This window comes from Oryzias melastigma, linkage group LG2 (assembly GCF_002922805.2).
Source record: "Oryzias melastigma strain HK-1 linkage group LG2, ASM292280v2, whole genome shotgun sequence".
Taxonomy (NCBI): Eukaryota; Metazoa; Chordata; class Actinopteri; order Beloniformes; family Adrianichthyidae; genus Oryzias; species Oryzias melastigma.
In genome coordinates this window covers 18112251-18135253 of record NC_050513.1, presented here as the reverse complement: position 1 = coordinate 18135253, position 23003 = coordinate 18112251, and the positions used below count along the sequence as shown (strand labels likewise).

Here is a 23003-nt window from a genome sequence, read left to right as displayed (position 1 = left end):
TGTAGAATGACTAAGTCTTCGTCTCACAATGTAACAACTTTATTCTTGATTTTTTTTTTTTACACAAACTGACAATTATTCTAGTAAAATTTCACCTTTTTCTCAAAATTTCACAATTTTCTTTTTGAACATTTTTACATTTTCTTCTTGTAAATAAGACTTTTAAATAAACTTTTTTCACGTAGAAGTTAGACTTCTTTTGATCAATTCTGGACTATAATTTTATTTTAAAAATATTTTCAAAAGTTTATGACTAATATGAAAATGACAACTTTTTGTCATAATTTTACAAATGTATTTTTGTGAATTTTTGACTGTTTTTCCTCATTTTAATATAACTTCATTTTTGTGAATTTTTGAAATTTTTTACTTCTTTCCCATAAAAAAAATTGTATTTTTTGCAATTATTTGACTTTTTTTCTCCAAAATGAACGACTTTGTCTCCCTAAAATTAGACTTTTTCCGATTGTTTTATGACTTTTTCTCCTGTTTTTTTAATTTCTGCTCTAACATTCGGTCATAAAACCCAAACTGCAACAAGCCTCCAACAAAGAGCAGAACACTGCAGTGCATGACCTCCTGTGTGACCTTTCCTGCTGTGCGTCACCAATCATTCACTCAGAGGTGGCGGCGCGACACTTCAAAAAGACTGGAGCGGCGTTTCACTCTGAGTCCCGCATTGTGTTCCCACAACAATAGTGAACCGGTGGCGACTGTTATCAGCCGCGGCTCGCGGGACGGTTCCTGTCTCATTGTGACGACTGTGTTCGCCGCTCAGGTTAGACTAAACACATCCGAGGGCCGAGCGCCGACACACCTGAGCCTTTATCTCGGCCGGAAGCAGAAGTGGCCACAAAGTCTAGAAACCCGCGCGTCACGCCACCGCCGCCGCCGCTCTCTCTCTCCCCCGTCTCCAGCGCCAGAGTGTCCCTCATGGAAGCTCAGCGTGACATCTTTTAATGATAAGGCCGGCGAGGAATCGTCGCCGTTTCACGGCTGTGTGCGGGCGCGCGGCTCTGCGCCGGTGCGACTGGGAGTGAATAATTCAGAGATGAAGCTGTTTGTTTTCAGGGGGCGAAGGCAAAGACGCGTCAGAAACATATGGGAGGAAATCACATTGAAAGCAGTGAGCAGTAAATTAATGGGAACAGATGCCGAGATGTCTGGATAGTGCTTTTTTCTCCTCTTTCGATGCGTTTTTTCCCCTCCGAGAGCTCTTGCATTCTTAATGTGTGGAAATAATAGAAATAGAAACTCTGATGTCGCCTCGTCTTCCATCGTTCGGGGAAGTTTCTGTTGCTAAAGACATTTTAGGGTCGATTTTTAGTGTTGTTCCACCAATATTGGAGTACGATTTTTAATGCAGTTTATATATTAATACAGCAGAGTAGCTTTAATTTAGATTTTATTTATTAGATTTGATTTTAGATTTACATTTTCGGACAAAAACTATCCGACATGGTCTCCGAAAAGGTATTTAGCCTTTTAGCATGCTAGCTAGCTCTTGTAATTGCTAAATTTAATTAAATAGAATTTTTGACGTTAATGACTAAGTATTAAATGCACTTCATTTATCACTACGACAGTGTAGCTTTAATCTAGAAACTTAAAATGTACATTTTTTTGAGAAATTAAAGGGAAAAAGTGCAAAGAAAAAGAGTTCCCCATATTAGCATGTTAGCTAAAAGTCACAGCTTCTTCATTCAAAAAAATCCTAACTTTATCAAAATGATTCTGGGAAACAACAACTGAGTTTTAGATTTGTTAGCAAATTAGTTGGGCTGTTACTAAAAAAAAACATGCTAACATGCATGCTAAAATGAGTTTTAAAAGCTAAAGTCGCTACGCTAGCTTGTTGGGTACGCAAAGTTGGACGCCATCTTGGATTAAAAACTGTGACTCTCCATGTTAGCATTTTTAATCTTGGACATTATGTTGTTTGTTTGTCACACAGTTCATTATATTAGCATGTATGCTAAAAGTTGTGTCTTCTTTTACTTGTGTTGTAAAGGTAATAATGGCATTAAAAAAAAAAATCAAAACTTTATCTAAACAATTTAAGAACGCAACATATGAGGCCATGTCCCGAATTGTACTTAAATATTAGCTTTGTTAGCTACAAACTAGATGATGTCACAAATATTATTTAGCATGCTAGCTAGCTGTTCTAACTGCTAAATTCAAACAAATATGAAGACTCCTGATGTTAGTCATTAATTTCAAGAATTCTGAGTATTAATTACAGTTCATTTATTAGTACAATAGTGTAGCTTTAACTTAGAAACTTACATTTTTGGACAAATAAAAAGACAAAAGTACAAAGAAAAAGACTTTAACATATTAGCATGTTAGCTAAAAGTCACAACAACGTCATTCAAAAAATCCTAACTTTATCAAAATGATTTGGGGAAACAACTGATTTGTTAGCATGGCTAGCTACAAATTAGTTGGGCTGGAACTGAAAAAAAATGCTAACATGTATGCTAAAATTAGCTTAAAAGGCTAAAGTTGATACGCTAGCTTGTTGGGTACGCAAAGTTGGACGCCATCTTGGATTAAAAAAATGTAACTCTCAATGTTAGCATTTGTGTTTGTCACACAGCTTAGAGATAAGGAATGTATTATATTAGCATGTAAGCTAAAGTTGCGCCTTCTTTTGTTCATGTTGTAAAGGTTATAGTGGGATTCAAAAAATCCAAACTTTATCTAAACAATTTGAAAATGCAACATTTGAAGTCATGTCCAGAATTGTACTTTAACATTAGCTTTGTTAGCTACAAACTAGATGATGTCGGAAACTATATTTAGAATGCTAGCTAGCAGTTGTAACAGCTAATTTCAGCAACAAATAGTTAGCATTCTTGACATTAATGACCAAGTATTAGAACAGAATTAAGGCGTGACATGTACAGTCTTATAAATGCTAATATTAAAACCATTATTTGCACTGAATCTTTAAAGCAACTATATGCTAAGTTTGTTAGCAGCTAATGCTCAAATTGCTAATTCTTTTATGAGATTCCAAACAGGAAGTACCTGCTGGTTCCAAGAAGCCAAAATCCCACAGACTTCTATAGGAAGGTTTAAGTCGATTTATTCTGGAATAATAATCCTCCCCTTTTGTTATTCTTAATTATGTTAAAACATTACAGTTTTAAAGTTTTAAAGTTTAAGTTTAAGTTTGCTAGCTTTTTGGACTATTTTGGCATTTAATAAGATTTTTTGGGCTATTTTGGAGTTTAGCTAATATTTCATTAACATGCTAGCTGTTTTAGCTAATTTAGGCTTTTTTCTGTTTTTTTTTTTTTTGTGTCCATTTTGGAGTTTAGATAATATTTCAGCTACATGCTAGCATTTTTTTTTTTTTTTGGCTAATTTTGGCTTTTTTGATAAAGTTTTTTTTTGTGGACATTTTGTAATTAGGTTAATATTTATACGCTAGCTGATTTGGCAATTTTTTTTCTTTTTCAGTTATAATGTTTTGAAGATTAGCTATTTTTTCAGCTGCATGCTAGCTGTTTTGGCTAGAACATTTTTTTTAGTTTTAAGGCTAATCTAGCATTTAGCTAATATTTTAGCTAGCTATCAACAATCAGCTTTTTTAACTATCAGCTTCAGCGTTTTCAGCTATCAGCACTAGCATCTTCAGTGACTAAATTCAGCTTACAGCATTCACACTAGGATTATCACAGGTAATGCTATATATCTAGTTAATAATTATGTTAAAGATTTTGTTTAAAAGTTTTAAAAATGTCGCCTTAGATTGTTCAATAAATGTTTATCCTGTTCGGGTTTGAGTCCTTTAATGGCTGAAAATCCCTAAAAAGTAGCTTTAGCGTCAATGTTGACGCTCTATCGACTGCTGTAAATCATTAATTCTTTACATTTAGTTTGGAATTCTTAATTAATATAATTAAATAAACTTGTAGTTGGCTGATCAATGGTTGGTGAGTTACAGTAGGTCAAAGGGCGTGTGTTATACTCTCCAACCAGGCCTTCACCGGCTAAACCAATTCAAAGACGTCCGTTTTGAGAAGTTTCATCGACGTTCCGTCCATGATCTTCGTCCGACGCTCCAGCTGTCGTCGCGCGTGGGCACGTGCGGCGCAACGAGCTGGCCCCCGTCCAACCGGTAGCGCCGACAAAAGCCGAGCTGGCTGCGGCGTATCTGCGAGACGGAGGCCGCCGGTACATGAAAGCCCTGTGATCATTACACTGATAGCAATTATCCTTCAGGAGCCTCTAATGGTGGTGGCATGTCTTCTGCACACAGAGACAAGCTCGCAATCAGAGGTTGTCGGGGGTGGGGGTAATTAAACGCGCTGCTTTTTCCCCCTGTAAAGCTCGCCACCGAAAATTAATAAAGAAACACAGAACAAAAGGCAGACACGGAAAAGGACAAAAGAAATTATTGTTTATTAACGTGTCCTTAGCGTGTGGAGGTGGACGGAGAAGTGGGGCTGTGATGGTGGGGGAGGGGGCATCGATGGGACAAAAACAAGGGTGTAATTAAAGCCCAGAGCGGGCGCCGTGCGCGCCGCCATCCGTGACGGCATAAGGTGTCTTCCGTCCACGCCGCCAAATGAGAAATAAGTCAGGTAATTGTCATTGCGCCGCGCGCGTCGCCATGCATTAAACGGGTAATTCATCTTGGTGGAGCGGCGGCGCAGGTATTTGTCATAATCCCAGCCTTACAGGAGGAGCGGCCAAAACAAACAAACCGTCTCCGGAGGATTCCGTCTTTGAGTTCAACTTTTCCAAGGCGACACCCCCCACCCCCCTTCCCTTCCCTCTTTTTTACACTTATTTTTCCTTTTTTCCTCTCAAAGTGCGACGGGTTGACTAAAGAGAGCGCTCCCCGTTGTTTTTTTTGCAAAAGAGGCGCGTATAAAAGTTACAAGGTTGTCCCCCCGTGGGGTTAGATTTCAAACAGCACCTGTCAAAGCAGATGGGGCATTTAAATAAGAGTCTTTAAGAGGTATTTGTTACAGCGGAGCTCAGGAGTACCTGCTGTGCTCGCCGATGCTTTCCACGGCTGTCGACGCTCTCTCGGAATCTGTTTGCTGTGTTTGCAGGGATAAACATCGCATTAAAAAAAACCCAGAGACACAAAAAACCCACTGAGGCCACAAATTACACCAGAGAGGGCTGCATTAATGTAGCTGCTGAGGCAAGAGGGGGTGTGTGTGTGTTTGTGGGGGTGTGTGTTTCCGCTTGTGATGCTTTCATACTCTGTAACTTGGAAGTTTGGCGAGACGAACATTACCACGAATAATCAGGATTTCTATCTGCAGTTAAAGGCTGTGTACGGATTTACAGCCTTAAATACATCCAATTGTGTGATTTTGTATGGAACTCCAAGTATGCCAAGATTAGTGCTGTCATGTGATTAATTAATTTTAAATAAATAACCAAATAAAGTCTCATTTATGGATATTTTCATTTAAATTTCCTATAATGTGTCACAGTGAAATATCAAATACAACTAAAAAAGTCAGTCCGAGTGTGCGCCGTAGCTGTTACCATGACAACGCAACACACCATGAATTAAGTAGTCCACTTTTGGTGAAAAACGGTTTGAATTTATAAATATAAATTCAAAAAAGTTCGAATAATTAACATATTATTTATCTTTTTATATATGACCATAATATGAACGCGATAATGCCCTTCCAGGTGTGCATTATCAAACATGAACGGAGTTTAGAGAAGCAAAATAGGATAAGACAAACTTTTACTTACGGACTCTTAGTCCATAAAACATACAAAAGACATAAATACACTCGTTAGAAAAATTATTAAAAAAAACAACGGATTGTTTAGAAATTAACAAGATTTTTAAAAAGTGCTAAAATTTTTTAATTATTTAACACAATAATTTGAAACCCTTAATTTTAATTTATTCTTACTATGCTAAAATGACCTGCAATGTAACAAGACATAACATAACATCCATGTTGTTTTTGTTTTGTTTTTTGCTTCATAATAATTTATTTTTTATTTTTTTGGCAATTTAAAAAATGTAAATAAAGAATTGCAATATCATGAAGTTAAAAACAAAAAGAAGAAAACATTTACCGATTATGAATCAAGTTTAATGTAATATCACAAAAGAAACAGCTAAAACAGGAAAAGGAACAGTAATGTTCAATATACCAAATTGTAGTACGCAAATGTATGGAGCTCAAAAATGGCAACATTAAAATAATCTTTTGATTTATATTTACAATGCTAAAATGACCTACAGTGTAACAAGATACACTAATAAAGATCCATGTGGGGAAAAAAAATAATTGACTTTTTTTTTTTGTTTTTTACTTCTGGATAGTTTTGTTTTATGGAAATTGAAAAAGACTGAAAATCATAAAACAAAGAAACATTAACCGATAAGGAATCTGGTTTAATCTCAGGGAAACAAGATGTCTAGAAAATAGAAAAAAAAGGATATAAATTTGGAGATGTAGGGCAAAAATTTCCAAATATTGTAAAATCTGCTCAAAAAAATAAAATAAAGAATTGGATAAAATGATTTTAAAAAAGCTAAAACGTCATTAAGATATGGGAAAGACAATTTAGATAAACTGCCAAATGAAAAAAAAGAAAAAACACAAAAGAAACACCCAGTTAAAAAGGAAATGGAACAGGGATATAAAATGATAAAATGTACAAGTCCAAAGGATAAAAAAATATAAAATTAAAAGATTATTGTTAAAAGTGTCACAGAGATTGACAAAAAAGATAAAAGAACATGTAAATCCAGACTTAAAAAAAAAAAAAGAAATTTACAGGAATTTTATTTGTACGTTTTTTCATACTGACCTAATTGTTGATTATTTTACATCTATATAAATTAGGAAAGTCTCTTTAGTATATTTGCATAAAATGTTGACCATATTTGCCTTCCATAAATTGAACACTGAGTGGCCAACAACTTCGTAAATGTAAAAACACACTTAAAAAAAACTAAATAAAAAAAATATACAATAATTTTATGCACATTTTAAGTGAGTAATGTGTGATATTTTTTTTAAATATGTGTTTAAAATTTAAAAAGCGACTTTAAATCACATCAAACCATATTTAGCATAATGTTAAAGTGCTTTAGAGGCTTAAAACAATGAAAAACGATATTATAAAAGTCCCTGCTAACCCCTCACACTCAACAAAACTAAAACTGATTTTAGCACTTTAGCATGTTTGTGTGAAATTTTGACCTTATTTGCCTTCCATAGATTAAACCCTCTTTGGGGATTCAGGCCTTGGCTGGGACCAATCGTCGCTCTGAAAACCCACAAACCTTCAAGAGTCGCAGAAGAAACGGAGCCAGAAACTGAACTTTCCGAGAATTATGTTTTCTGTGAGATTTTAATCCAAAAATCCCCTCAAATAAACGACGAAAAAGGGCACATTTCTGGCAGAAGACTGAGAAAGTTTCCATGTCAGAAGTGGAATTGTTTCCTCTCGACTGACGCTGAATCCGTCATCTGGGGATGTCCTTGTTTGACAAAACGTATGACAACAGCGAATAGGGAGGGGGGGCTGACAGGATTCCCTCTTGAGATGACTTTTCCATCACATTGGCAGGCGGCGAGTTTTTTTCACAGCTACCAGGGGGACGGAGGTCAGCCCGAAAGGCCACGCCTATCGTCACCATGACAGGAGGAAGTCCCTCTCTTTGCATCCAAATAAACGCTCCTTTACATGATCAACGTCCATGTCAGGCGCTTAAGGAGTGACAAAACACTCTCCCCGACTCGCCGTCAGCGGAGACGATAAACGAGAGCGACTCCAGCGTGGGCGCCGGAGAACAAGGCCCATCATCAAGAGACGGACGAGCGTTCTGCAGGAAAACCACAAACACTCAGGACGCGGCCCCCGGCGCCCCGAAGGCTTATAATGGCGAGAGGCAACGTGACAAAGAGTTAAAGGCACGGGCACGCCGGCGTCCCAGATAATAGGACGCGCTGTCCAGAGTTCCTGCTTTGGTGCGGTCAAACGAGGCCTAACGTGGCCGCTTGGCAGCCAGCTGGGGGCTGCAGAGGAGGGTGGGGCGGGCAGATAAACTCTAACCCCTCTGTGACGGAGGAACTTAAGCTCGGCTGAGTGCAAGTCGTAAGGTACAAAAATGCCAACAACTCAATGCCCTTGCTTTGTGGGGGTTTGCCGCACTTTCCGCGAGCGAAGGACAATCGGTCCTCGGTGTAAAGCGAGCGCTTGGCTTTTAACGGACCTCCGCATGCCAAGTCCTCGGCAGGCGGCGGCGGCTGGGGACGCTACCTTCGCTGTCATTCAGCCCCATCTCGTCCGCTAATCTTCTTGGTGCCACGAAAGAGCTTAACGGCTTTGCAACACTATCCCCTCCCCAAATGTCATTATCACAATGTACCGCGCCGGCCCGGCCGCCGCAAACCGCCTCCCCGCTTATCGTTTTCTTCATGGGAAGTTGGAGGCAGGCGTCCGCTGACATTCAGCGAGCGCTCGCCCTCAGCACGCCGCACAACATTCAGAAGTCATTTCTGGAGTTCACTGCCTCTTCAGTGTTTGGATGCTGCAGTCTGTCAAAAGAATCAATGTGAAACCTAAAAATATAACTAAATAACATTTAGTGTATTTGTTTTTAGCATTAAAAATATCTCTGATGTGCTACAAGCAACACGGGAAGAAACCTTTTGTGAAAATGTAATTTGTTTTGAGGCAACAAATAAAAAACTAAGTAAAAAAATGGTAAATTCTACCATTAGCTTGTACAAAAAGTTGTAGTACATCCTGACTCTAGTCTAAAAACCACCACATCAATCTAAAGTTTTAGACTTATATTATTATTTTTGTTTAAAATTGTGTCTATGTTGCTCAAAACTATATATAACCAATAAAAAGTGGTGATATTAGCATCAACAAGCTAATTCAAGTAAAAACTAGCATCTTTCTTTTATTTTTAGTATGCTAACTTTAGCATCCGTACGTAGCATCAAATCCAATTTTTTATCATTATTTTGAAAATAATCAATTGATATTTTACAGTCTTTCGACTTTAGCGATTAGGGAAACAAAATAGGTACTCTGAGTTAGCATCATCGCAACTTTTTGTGCCAAATAACCACAAACCATTTTTTCCACAGTAATTTTAAGAATTGAAATCTCTATTTTTTAAGAGCGTGCTTATATCATGCTAATATTAGCCCCAACATTAGTAAGCTGTTAAAGCTAGCATAGGCCTACCTCTCTTTACTTGTAGTATCCTGAATTTAGTGTTATAGACAGCATTAATTATATGTTTTTTTTTATTATTATTATTGCTGTTAATTCTGTGAACTCATTTTTTTTACACTTGTGCAACTGTAGCGATTAGCCTTGGGGGGGTGAAGATTCAGAGTTAGCATTACTGCTACTTTTTGGGCTACGTAATCACAGAAGCTGATTGGTAATTACCTGACTTCTATGTAACATATGACACTTCCACGATTGTTTTTGTTCATGTTGTGTAGAGCTTACTTACATGTGTTTGTAAGGAAAAAAGTGATGCCAATATTAGCACCAATACACTTACGTTAGCAAGCTACAGCTAGCATACATCTTGTTTTTGCTGTATGCTCAGTTTAGTGTTAGCTCTTTTACACGGCATAAATATCAAGGATTTTTTTAATTGTTTTTAATTTTATGAATTGATATGTTTACACTTATACAGCTTTAGCAATTAGCCTGGAGGGAAAAAAGACTAAGAGTTAGCATTACTGCTAGTTTTTGTGCGACAGAGTCAAAAAAGCACAAGTTTTAAAATTTTTGTTAACTTTGTGTACTTCTGGTTTAGCAAAAATTTGCGCATATGTTTAAATGTTTTTGGTAAGAAGGCGGGTGAACACAGGGTTGAACTCAAAACTCACTTTTTATGCTAATTTTCAATCGGACAAAGTATTTATTTTATCAAAAAAATCTTCATTGTATTTCTAACATGGTTGTATATTTCTTTAGAAGTGGTTTTTGACGTTACTGATCCTAAATTAACCCTTTAACACGAAAATGTCGCCACATGACACATAAATTACCTTAACCCTTCATATACCCAATAAAGGCAATTCCAATTAATTTGGATTTTGCACAAAGCCACTTTTCTTCACGTCGTTGTAGCCGATTTACGTAGATTGCTTAAGCCCTTCACGACTGTAACTGTTTTTTCCCCACTTCAGAATCCCTTTTATTTACGTTATTTGTGTACATTTGAAGACTTAATGGTAATTTAAAGAATGCTAACAAAGTTCCTGTGTTAAAGGAGTAATGTCATAATACTCTCCAGTTTTATCGTTTTGTGGCTTCTAAGTTTTTAGAAAATATGAGCTAAACTCCAGTGTATTTTATGCGTTTGAGATTTGTTATTAACCACAACTTAACCTTTTAACGTCGGAGATTTCACCAACAAGACCTAAAAACACGCTTCCAACTACAGTATCTATTAACACAATTAGTGTAATTCCTACAGATTCCAACGCTGCGCTAAGCCAGTTTTTCCTGTGTCGGATGATTAGCATTAACTGCGGCAACGTGTTGCATATCAACGCAAAGCTGCTCGTCTTCGCTTTCAGAATCCACTGAAATTACGTCAATTGTGTAAAACAATTAAAGAGTTACAATAGTTTAAAGATCGTCAACACTCGGATGCTAACGGGTAGCGTTGTACCACTTTCCAGTTGTCCTTGTTTTGTGGCGCGTACGTTTTTGGCTAAAATGTCGTAATCAGACGGGCTAAGTCCTTCAGTTGGTTTTTTTTTTCAATAGTTATTTATTTTGTTAAACGTTGTTATAAATGTTATTGAATATAAATTAACCCTTTAACACCAGGGAGGTCGCTGGTGACAACAAAAGAACGCAAGTTCTTTAAACTACGCAATTCTTCGTACATTTACACGATTAACGTAATTCCAACAGAACCACTTTTTTCCGATGATTTACGTCAATTTCGTAAACACTTTACTATTACAACATGTTGCATATCAACACAAAGCTGTTTTTCTTCACTTTCAGAATCCACAGGAATTACATTTATAGCGTTAACTATTAAACTGTTAGTTTAAAGATCGTCAACGCTGGCGCTAAAACTCAGATGCTAAAGCGCTGTACGACTTTCCAGTTCTTGTTTTGCGACGTATTCAGTCAATAAATACTGCTTTTCAGATGGGCGGAGTCTTTCAGTCGTTTTTTTTAATAGTTACTTATTTTGTTAAAAGTTGATATAAATGTTATTGATTATAAATTAACCCTTAAACACCGGGAGGGTTGCTGATGACAAGAAAAAAAACGCATGTTCTTTAAACTACGCAATTCTTCGAACATTTACACGATTAACGTTATTCCAACAGAACCACTACTTTCCGATGATTTATGTCAATTTCGTAAACACTTTTCCATTGTAACATGTTGCATATCAACGCGAAGCTGTTATTCTTCACTTTCAGAATCCACCAGAATTATGTCGATTGCGTAAATGATTGAAGAGTTACAATAGTTTAAAGATCATGAACTCTGGAGCTGAAGCCTCAATAGTAAAGAGTAACGTCGTACAGCTCTCCAGTTGTTCCTGTTTTGTGGCGCATAAGTTTTTAGCTAATCAAGCGACAGAAAGTACAAGAAAAAGTGTTTGGTTTCAGTTTAATGTCTTTGTTTCGTGTCTGTGAAGACAAAAAAGAGAAGTGATGTGCTGGTTCATCCTTCATCTTGCCTGGTTTGAGGAACCGCGTCTTGCATATTTCACCCAGATGAGGCCTGTTCCGTCTCCGTCGGGGCCCAGCGGGGCGCCGGCTCGGTCGTGCTCCCCGAACTCCTCCTCCGCGCTCCCTTCACTCTTTGTTTACTCTCACACAGAGCCGGTGATGAGGCCCGGCCCCTCCCCTTCCTCCTCCAAACCCACCCACCACCTCATTACCTCCTCTACCTGATGGGCCCACTCCTCTCCACTTTTTATTTATATATTTATCCATTCTGCCACGGCTTTGCGGGTTTCCGTTTTTAATATCGTCGGTGAAACATGATTATTACCTCTTAATGCTGAAATTACGGGGGCATTCTTTTTGTCATCCTCGCCGTTGCATTTTTCCCGCGTAGCACCCCGTGGCAGGAACATCTTTATCTCCCCATGTGCTCGTAGTTTTAAAACCTTTACCCCCGCTGTTTGAAAAATATTTCTCATTTTCCTCCCCCATGGCGTGGAGAAATCCCCATAGGCAAACCATTAGTGATCTTTCTGCCTTTCCCAAACACTTATTACTATCAGCCGCACTCCTTGAGCTGCCTCATTGGCTTTTGGTAAATTATGCAAATAAGGTGATGTTCGAACATATAGTTTTCTTTTTTTTCGCTGTTTTTCTGCAACTGCGCAAGTTTGCACAGCCTTCCGCGGAGCAGCCATTAAAGTGACTGAGCACGTCAGCAAGATTTATGCATCAGTGACAAATTGTAATGCTCCGCAGCTAATTTCCCCGCTGCTTCTGCCGCCGCCGCACAGGTTTAGTGTTTGCCTTTTGGTGAGGCCTTCGGATGGGAGTTTCCAAAGTGTTTTTGAAATATTTTTTTGTTGTTTTTGTGTCTGTTGTTTGTCGACGTTCACATCTGCAGAGACAGGAGGTAGCTAGCCAAGCGAGGCGTTCGAGTCATTACGGGCGTAACGGAATATATTCCAAAGTTTTCAAAAAAAATAATGTTTTTCCTTTAGTTTCAAGAAAGCTTTTATTTAAGAAACATTAGATTTACCTCCACGCCAATAAATGTATCCACGTTTTAACACTGATTAAAGTGAAACGTTGAATCAACTAACAAAACTTCTGTAACTTGCAACATTTAAAATGATTAGTTTTAATCAAATTAAATTTCAGAGTTTATGATTTGCTCAACTTAAAAATGCTATTTGATAAAAACTAATATCTTAATGTAAAATAATTTTGTTAATTGATCCAACAGTTTACTTTTTACAGTGTATGTAGTAAAAAGTTCGCAATTAACTTTCTTGTATTTTTGTTTTTTTAATAGCAATTGAAAACATTTTGTTGAGAAACTGAAATCAAACAGCCAAAATTGTACGATTCTTTTATTTTTAATATAGCAGATAAAGCGAAAAAAAGGCGAAATTGAGAGAACCCTGAAAAAAGTGAAACGTTGGATCAACTAACAAAAGATCTGAAATTTGTCACATTTAAAATGATTCGTTTTAGTAAAATTAAAATCTTGATGGTTTATTCAACTTAAAAAATTGTATTTGATAAAAATTACATACTTTGCTATTTGAACCAACAATTCACTTTTTACAGAGTATGTAGTAAAAAGTTTGCAATTAACTTTTTATGTATATATATTTTTTTTACTATAACTCGAAAACATTTTATTGAGAAACCTAAATTAAAAAAAACAAACCCTTTTGATTATTTTTAATGCACCAGACAAAGGGGGTAAAAAAAAAGCAAAACTTGCAATTGTTCTGGGTACCCTAAAAAAGTAAAACGTTGAATCAACTGACAAAAGTACTGTAATTTGTTGCATTTAAAATTACTCATTTTAATAAAACTAACATTTTGAGTTGATTGTTTACTCAACATAAAAAAAAGAATTTGATAAAAACTAATACCTTTAAATGTAACTATTTTTTTTAATTGATCCAACAGTTCACTTTTTACAGTGTATGTAGTAAATGCATTTTCTTTTTTTTTAAATATCACACAAAAACATTTTATTGAGTAATCTAAATTAAAAAGCCAAAAACTTTTGATTCCTTTTTTTTAAATGTAGCAGACAAAGGGGGAAAAATACGCGAAATTGCAAACATTAACTTTGACGAACTTTTTGGGTACACTGAAAAAAGTAAAATGTTGAATCAATTAGCAAAAGTTGATTCATTTTAACAAATTAAAAATGTCGAGTTAATGGTTAACTCAACTTAAAAAAATTATTTGACGAAACGAATATCTTTAAATGTAACAGAATTTTTGTTAAATGATTTAAAAGTTTATTTTTTACAGTGTATGTAGTAAATAGTTTGCAATTAACTCTCATATAATTTCTTTTTTTTTTTTAAATATCACACAAAAACATTTTGAGTAACCTAAATCAAAAAACCAAACACTTTTGATTCCTTTTTTTAAATGTAGCAGAAAAAAGGAAGAAAAAAAATGCAAAATTGCGAACATGAACTTTGACAAACATTGGAGATACACTGAAAAAAGTGAAATGCTGAATTAATTAAATCAAAAATCTAAAGTTCAAAAGTAATATTTTTAAACAAATTACAGAACTTTTTTGAATTGATCCAACAGTTCACTTTTTACAGTGATAGCCACATGAAAATAATGTATAAACTGCGTTCTGATTGTTGAAGGTTTTTTTTTGTTTTGTTTTTTTTTGGATGGTAGTTTGAGTACAAAGGGAAAGTGCGGCATTGGGTACTTCAGTACACCCCCCCTCCCCCGTGCCGCCACCCCCACGCGCACTGATCATGATCTGCATAATTGTTTTACTTTAAGAACAGCTAGCTGAAAAGATGGGCCGTTTCAATGAACAGATTAGAGGCTGCAAGCACAAACAAATGACAAATCCCTCTTAACCCCCATGAGCCTTCCACTACCCCCCCCAGCGCCGCCGCCACAAACACACCTCACCCCGTCAACATTTGGCTCTGCCGATGTTATTAAACACAACTTTGTAGATTTACTTCCTTCAAAAGTGCCATTTAACCAGGCGGCGGGCAGGAAGGAGGAAGTGGCGGGAGGTGGCGGTGGGGAATTACAGGTTGCCAGTGGGTCGTCTTGACGGAGGAGTGACAGGGCCGTCATTTCGCCGGCGGGGCCCGCTCCCGCGGTGTTGTGACAACCGGTCATTACGGACGGGCGAGATGCTCTCAGCTGCAGGTTTCAGCTTCCATGCAAATGGACGCAAATGGGCTCCGAGCGCGACCAAGCTAATAACGTCCCTTTCATCCGCTCTGCTTCCCTTTGTCTTTTCCCTTTTAGTATCCTCTCCTCTCTTACCCCCCACACCCCCAGCACTCTGACACCTTAAGGTGGACAGCTCAAAGTGATGTTTTTCATTACTTTTGTTTTTAATATTGCAAATCCGGTTATATGAACCCAGAGAAGACACAGGGTTACCGCAAACCGCCTTATTTGTATTAAATATACTACAGAATATGGAAATTATGAAAGGCTTTGGTTTTTAAATATAGTGAGAGGCTATTTATTATTACTGGATTTTTATAAAGATTTATTTCTTGGCTATGGTTGCCATCCACTTTGTTTTGACGAATATATTTATACAGAGATAAGCAAAAGTTTTAAAACAAATACTTTAGGTCAAATGAAAATAAAATTAAGATCAAAATAAAGATACTCAAAGGTAAGAGACACATTTATTTGAAATTTAACAGCTTTTATGGTCGTGACCTGAGTCAAACTAACATCTTTTTTATATTTTTGAACCTAGCATTTAGCTATCTTTATGTCTTTATTCAGATGAGCCAGATGTTTTGTATTTTCAAATACATGTATATATACAAACACACACAAGTATACATACACAGACGCACAAACACACAAAAAAAAATTCTGCGAATCCGTAAAACCCGCGAATAAAGAAACGCAAATATGCGGGGGAACACTATTAACATTGCGTGCATATATATATATATATACATATATATATATATGTATATATATATATATGTATATATTAACTATTTAGACACTATAGATACATACATACACACATATATATATATGCACAATATTTATATATAATGTTCTCCCGCGTATTCATGTTTCTTTATTCACTTTTTCGCATATTCGCAGTTTTTTTTCAGTCATGTGACTCTTCCTGTTCGTCACAAAAACTCAGACAACTCAAGATGCTTGTGTGAATTTTTTTTTTGTCTATAGGAAATGCTGCTGAGGTGTATCTCCGCACAATGGAGCCCCCACTGGAGCGCGGAGAGGGATAGTCGGCATAGTCGGCATATTCGCGGATGACACCAGCCCTTAACCCCTGCAAATGACGGGATAACTGTATACACTACATGCATACACATATATATATATATATATATATATATATATATACTGTATATATATATGTATATGTCAACACACACGCACATATATATATATATATAAAATATACGTATATATGAAGATATATACATACATACATATGTTCATTACTTATAGAATACATACAACAATTAAACAACACTTCATATTTTTATTTATATCTGTCTTAATCAACAACCTGTTGACATTAAAACAAGATTTGCACAAAACCACATACAATTTTGAAAGGAGAAATTTGGTGAACAAAAGCCTATAGGACTTTGAGCTATACAGTCAAATTATACTGAGATGGCTTGATGAAGTCATGTGGAAAATCTGTCCTTGTTCTTTATTTCTTCTGTAAATAAAAGTAAAATTTGTTTAAACCTATGTGGTTATTTTACAAGGCGGTTAGCTTTACTATAATCCACATTAGGGAGCTTAAACATAGTTTTAATTTATATTTTTTTTACACCCATTCATTTAATCCACTTCTTTAATAAAGAGACGTCATCCTGCTGCGTTCTGAAATCTAACAAGACAGAAGAAATGCACACTGCCATTGTTTTGCTAATGCTGGCTCTCATTCTCGGGGTCAGATTTGATTAAAGTCCCAGTGCATTAGCAGAAGTGAAGTGCTGGTGTTTTCGGGTAAACAGCAGCGGGGGTTCAGCTTTTCACAGACACCAACTGTCTACCTTCAACAGACCTTTAGGCCCGAATGGAGGAGGAAAGTGACAGGTGAACACTAGCAGCCGCTCACTTAAAGTGATTCATCCTCGGTAGTTAATAAACCAGAAGAGGAGGGTCGCATGTGTTGCTCAGTGTGTAACCTTTTGAAAAAGAGCGATTACTTAAGCTAAATGGGTTGTGGGTTCAAATCCTAGACTGAAGCAGTGTTTCATTTAGTTCTAAGAAACCCCAGAAAAACTAAAATTTAAAACACAGATCTATTTTCACGTTAATGAAAGTATGTTGGAAGTTTGTGTAACCTTTGTTTTTCTGTTTTTTAAATATCACACCAAAAAATGTATGACATAACCTAAACCGAAATGTCCTAAAAATTGTCAACTTTTGAGTTTTTCACTTAGCAATTTTTTTTTTCTAAAAACGCAATTCAAATAAGGTCATTGTTGGCCGTTTTGAGCTTTGATGTTTGGTCTATTTATTCCTTTTTAGTTAAATTTAGAATTTTCCCATAATTCCTGTTACATGTAAAATCATCCTGACTGCGTTCTCGGTTCTCCAGTCAATTTGAGACTCTTTCTCAAGATTGTTTATAATTCTGTTTTGCTTTGACACATTCTCATTTAAGTTTGTTTTTGTATAGAAGCCCTCTCATTTTGTTTAAGCTCCTAAACAAATGTGTTTATCCAAACCGCACCAACTCTGTCAAAACTAGGGGCGTAGGGAAAAATCGATTCTGCAATATATCGCGATATATCATTTGGCGATACTTGTATCGATTTAAGATGTTGATGATATTTAATTAGTTATTTATGAGTAAACATAATTCAGCACCTTATTTTTGTTTTCCACTTAAACCACTGTCCTTTATTTTCTCAATCATACTTTTAGAAATCTTATTCGTTAAGGCACATTCATGTGTTTTTTTCTTATATAGAAAAATATTCTGTGTAGAAATCAGAAGATATTGTTTGTTCCCTTTAGGAACAAATATATATTTTGTATTTTATCAAAATAAAAGGGAGCATGAATTTACCAGAGTATACTTAACTTAACTTAAGTGTATATAGTACACTTAACGGACGTTCGACTAGCATGGAGCAGCTTCTTCAATTTCTATCCAATACTAGCGCATATAGTCGGAAAAGTCTTGGTGTAAAATATGAAAGAGGTACAAGTTTCGAGAATCTTGCATCAGGCTTTTCCCTTAACAGCTCTGTTTGGATGTATGATTCCAATCTTCAATGCTTCCAACGGTTAGTCAACTAAAGGGGGATCCGTCTATATCACTGATTGGTCAATACTTGATTTGGTTTAACTTACAAAGAATGTTCAATGGGTGCCAAATTTTGTAGAGCCTGAAATTTGCGTATGCTTAAGTGCGAAAGTGCGGAAGCCCAAAACGCCCATTTGGATAGACTTATCATCTGAAGTGTGACGGTGCATTGCAGAGGGTGGAGTGTATGTAGTTTTGTGAAAACTCTATCTTTTTTGTGTGCTTCCATATACTCAGTCCAACCCTATCAGTGTCAAAAATACATAAACAAACTTGAAATAAATTGGTTTGTTCTTTTTTTTTGTATCTTTGAGAGATGAAAACAGTGTCTACGAATTTGAGCTAAATTCAAATATTGTTCCAATTGACACACCTTAAACGTTACTCGTGAAGCCTCACCACAGGACAACGCTCAGGATGAGGCTGTCCCAAAGTCAGCCCAACACTTCCGGAATTAACAGCCCCGATTAGCAGTTTTATCTTCGAAATAGCAGAAATGCCAGATCAGTGTTCGGCCTCCAAACACGGATAACAACATTTAAAGGATCGTCTGTTGGTTTTGATCTGAGCGCGTAACAAACGGGGCATTCATAGACGGACGCTGTAATTAGATAATTGGATCAATTGCAGAGAGATTATTCTTTAAACTTCCTATAGACTGCTACTTTTGTCCTTTGAAGAAAAAAATATAATGCACTCCCCACTGATGGCCTTTTATTTTTTTGTAACTCCATCTGTCGGAGATAAAAGTCTGCTTGCGTTTTTACAGGAATCCACATCTGAAACTGGGCAATACAGAGCAAAAGCATAACAAACACCATTATGTCAATGTCCTTGAGAAGATGAAGACACTTTACTGTAAGGGAAATAGAGAGAAAATAGGATTTAAGATGTCTGGGCCAAAATTTATACTTCCTTGTTCTGCGATAAAGTGCTCCATAATCTGGAAATAGAGTTTCTTTTAAAATATTAAGGCAGAGAGAAGGGGAGGGGGAGGAGGAAAAAGCAGAGCTCAAAGCAGGCCTGATAATCTAATAAATTGATTTGCAGTATCCTCTGAAACTGTGAACTGATAAATGTTGCTGCCCGCCCCGCGTCGGTTCCCTGCTTTCTTAATGTGCACTAAAAAGACAAAAGGACGGAGGGAGTTTTCGTAAACTACTCCAGACGCCGCTCGGAGCGTGGTCACCCCGCGGATTAGAGGCTTCTCCGCTCCTAAGCCGGTTCATTCTTTGACCAAAATACTTACCCGGCATGAAACGTTGGCCGCCAATGTGGGGGGAATATATATATATTAAAAAAAACAGATTATCCGTGGATATGAACTCCCATGTTCTTGGGATTGTTGGGCGGCCGAACAATAAGCCGCCGACTTGGGGTCGGCATCCAGAATAAGCGGGGACTTCACGGGGCCGTCGTACATGCAGAAAATAGAGTTAATCTGAGATCCCGGAGGAAACCGTTTTTAACTGCTGGGAAAGATTTACCACCCATGACTCCACTGGGCGGGGGGGTTGTGAAAGATGCCACCCTACTCAACACCACCGCCAAAAACATCAGCGCGCACAATGGATAAAGAAAAAAAAGTGATTTATGCCCAAATCCTCTCTTGCTCCTCAGAGTGTGGCGCTAAATGTCTCACCGGACGGGTCGACCTCTCCTCCGCATTGTGTCTTCGAACGGCTTATTTATCAGGCCTCATCAGACAGCTGGGTGTACCTGCGATGGCGAGGGGATTACTGGAGAACCTGGACCGGCGTCAACACCCAGAAAGGCGGCCTTGGACGGCACAAACCACCGGGGACTGTTGGAGGAAAGCGCCCTCCTCCCGCTGTACGCTTAATAAATGCCACTTGACATTGCGGAAGGCTTTAGCTTTTGTCTCCCCACTTTGGAGGAATGAGGACTTGCTCTGGATTTGGGCAGTTGGCGAGGCCTATCTCCACTCTGGCAGGAGGCTTTGAGGATTTCATGGCTGTTTGCCTGCCCTGGTGCTTTTCCCAGCGCCTTACGCCCCACTTGGACAGTTTTTTTAAAAAAAATATTTTTGACTCAGATATTTACATATATCTCTGGCTGTTGGTGACCTATACATGGAATAAGTGAGAACTTAACCATAAGAGCACCAAATTTCCCTAAAGTATGTCTTAAGCTATGTTCACACCGGCCTCAAAATGGCACGTTCTAGCGGCATCTTCCAATGAAATGTTTAATGTTATTTAACTGCCATTTTTCATGTGCCAACACAAAATTTTACGACCGTTTTCGGGCTCTACGTACAAAAGACATCCCCTTTTAAAGGTGTGTTGCAGATTAAGCCCGTCAACCAATCAGGGACTCTGATTTGGCAACGGCATATGGATTTACTTTATCTTGTGAACCCAGATACGGCGACGAGCCGGACGACGTCTGCGTTGGTTTTCCAAATAAAGATAAACCTCTCCTGACTCCATGGTAGTCCATATCCGCCATTGCAAGGTCGCTAGCAACTGCTTCCGCTTTGTGCCCAAATCGCCAAATTTGCACCCGTTCAACATTTCGCACCAAACCTCTTCCAAATGTAGGTAACAGACTTGCGCCAGAAGCCCCTCCCTCCTTTTCCAGGGTGAACAAACATTTAGCTGAGTAAATACTACGTATGTAAACGCAGCCTTTTGCTTTACACCAAACACAATTTGCGCGGCCAGTTTCAATGTGCGGCACAACCTCAACGGCACAACACGAATTGGGTCAGAAGTCAAATATCCAAATTTTGGCAGGTGCTATGTTGCATCGGCCAATGAGGAACTTAGCTGTGATATGTGACGTTTTCATTTACTCGATCAGCAGGTAGAATGCTAATCCAATGTGAGCGTTGTCCGGAGCTTAAGTCTATATCCTCACCCTACTGGGGCCGTGGGGTTGCCAGAGCTCATCCCCAGCAACCGTTGGCTGAGCAGTGAATTCACCACGCGGCTAAAGAGAGTCGGGCCACTTGAATTTTTGTGTGAATCATGTTTTGTTAGAACGCAGCATTAGTCATGAAATGTATTCTAAGTGCCCAGTACTTGAAATGCACTGTCAGACATTTGTTCGTCTTGGCTGCATGAACTGTAGACATAGGGCCATAGCAACCATCAAGTTTTTTTCATGTTTCAGCCTCAAGGTTATGCATTCCAAATTTTGTGTGTCTACAAAAAACAAAATTTTAGATTTTCCTTAGCAACCAATACTTCTACCTGTTTATTCACAATCGGGTGAATCATAGGTCAGGTTTTTACTCTACAGAGTTTTATGTTGACTATATAGTGTGTGATGAGTTGTATGGCCACAGTCTTGGTAGTCAAAATTATGTCTTTCAACTAAGTTTTTTGCACTATTTAAGTCATAATAAACTAAATTCAACGGTAGTAAATAAAAAGGCAATGTTTTTAAAAAATCTATACATGTCAAAGTCAGACCAAGTCAGTCAAGTTCCAATTTCTTTTGTTACAAGTAATCAAAAATTGTGTGATTGAAACAAATTTTAAAAAATGTCCATGATATAGTAGGAAAAGTACACAGTACCTAAATGTCTAAATAGTTGGACTTTAGTTCATCTTGGCTGCAAAGACATAAATCCATAGAAACCATAGAGTTTTTTTCATGTTTCAGGCTCAGGATCATGTGTTCCAAATTTTATGAATCTACAAGGAAGTACATTTTTAGATTTTCCTTAGCAACCAATACTTTTAAGGTCCGTATCTATTTATTTACACAGAAAAAGGTATGTTGAGTTGTATTCTTTATGAGTGTCTTCTGAAGCCAGTTTTCTGTGTTCTGGTGGTCAGATTAAGCTGAAATCAACAGCAGTAAATAAAAAGGGGAAAGAAGCAAAGCTTCAAAAAGCTTCAAAGCTTCATGAAGCTTCATCTGCCCATCATAAATATTCACACATTTGAAGTGTCTTTTCCAGAAACCTCCAAACATGTTAAAGGGGTTACTCACAGGCTTTGAGTGTTTAAGCTCAGGAAGATGGATGATCAGTCCGTACAGATGGTGAAGGATGAGCAACTGAGCTGAGGAGCCTTCTTTAGTGTGTCATGTAGAGCACTTCCTGTGTGACACTTCCTGTTTCCTTGTAGACTTTAGGAGTCCTGTAGGTGGCGCTGAGACTGCACTGAGAACATTTATTTGAACCTGGATCATGAACATCACCAACCTCCATGAGGGAATCTTAAACCAAAACGAAACTAAAAATATTCAAAAAATATGTGAAGCGGGTCGCAGTTACAGTTTAGGCAGTATTTTAGTACACAATGCAGTGTTTTTGTTAATAACGTTAAATTTATATGTATTTGTTTTTGTTTCTTTTACCAACTTTCAGGTGAAAATTAAAGTTCTTGTATGAGTTCTTGTAAGGCACTTTAAAAACCTAAAGCATATTTATGTTTGCTAACGTGAGTTTATTTTAGACAAATGACCGTCCTCTTGTGTTTCTTTCTGTTACTAAGGCTTTTGGTAACGGGTCATTTTTGACCCATGCCTTAAATCAGCTATAAACTACACTAAAACCATTCACTTCTTTTGTTTTTTTCCCACTTCTAATTATCTTGTTAGACCTCCTCATTCGTATTAGTTTTAATGATTTTGTTTTAGACCTTTTGGCTGTAAGCATCTCAATTTTAATTATAGAAAAAAGTTACTATTTTTTCTAAAGAAAAAGAAAAAAAAAGGAAAATCTTATCAATAAATAAAACATTGTTGCATTAGACCACACCTCTTTTCATTTATTTATGTTTACAGTTATTGTGTTGGGGTCAGTTTTGACCCGTATATATTGACTTGAAGAAAATGTTTTTTTTTCCCTCTGGAGTACAACATTTGAATATAAATGCAAAAAAAAATACAATACGTTAAAACAAACAAATGATATATATTTTAGATTTTTTGACAAATTATTTTTGGTGCTTTTGTGCCTTTATAGATAGAAATGGGTCACTGCTGACCCGAACACAATGTTTTTT

At 37.2% G+C, this 23003-nt stretch overlaps 1 long non-coding RNA gene across 1 annotated transcript in view; it reads right to left on the bottom strand.

Moving 5' to 3' along the window:
• The window catches only part of LOC112156635, a 49687-nt gene extending 26903 nt beyond the window's left edge, over positions 1 to 22784 (bottom strand). Inside the window, exon 1 of the long non-coding RNA XR_002921010.2 lies at positions 21985 to 22784. This is a non-coding gene — a long non-coding RNA (uncharacterized LOC112156635). The remainder of the gene's footprint in view (positions 1 to 21984) is intronic.
• Positions 22785 to 23003: the final 219 nt, after the last annotated feature.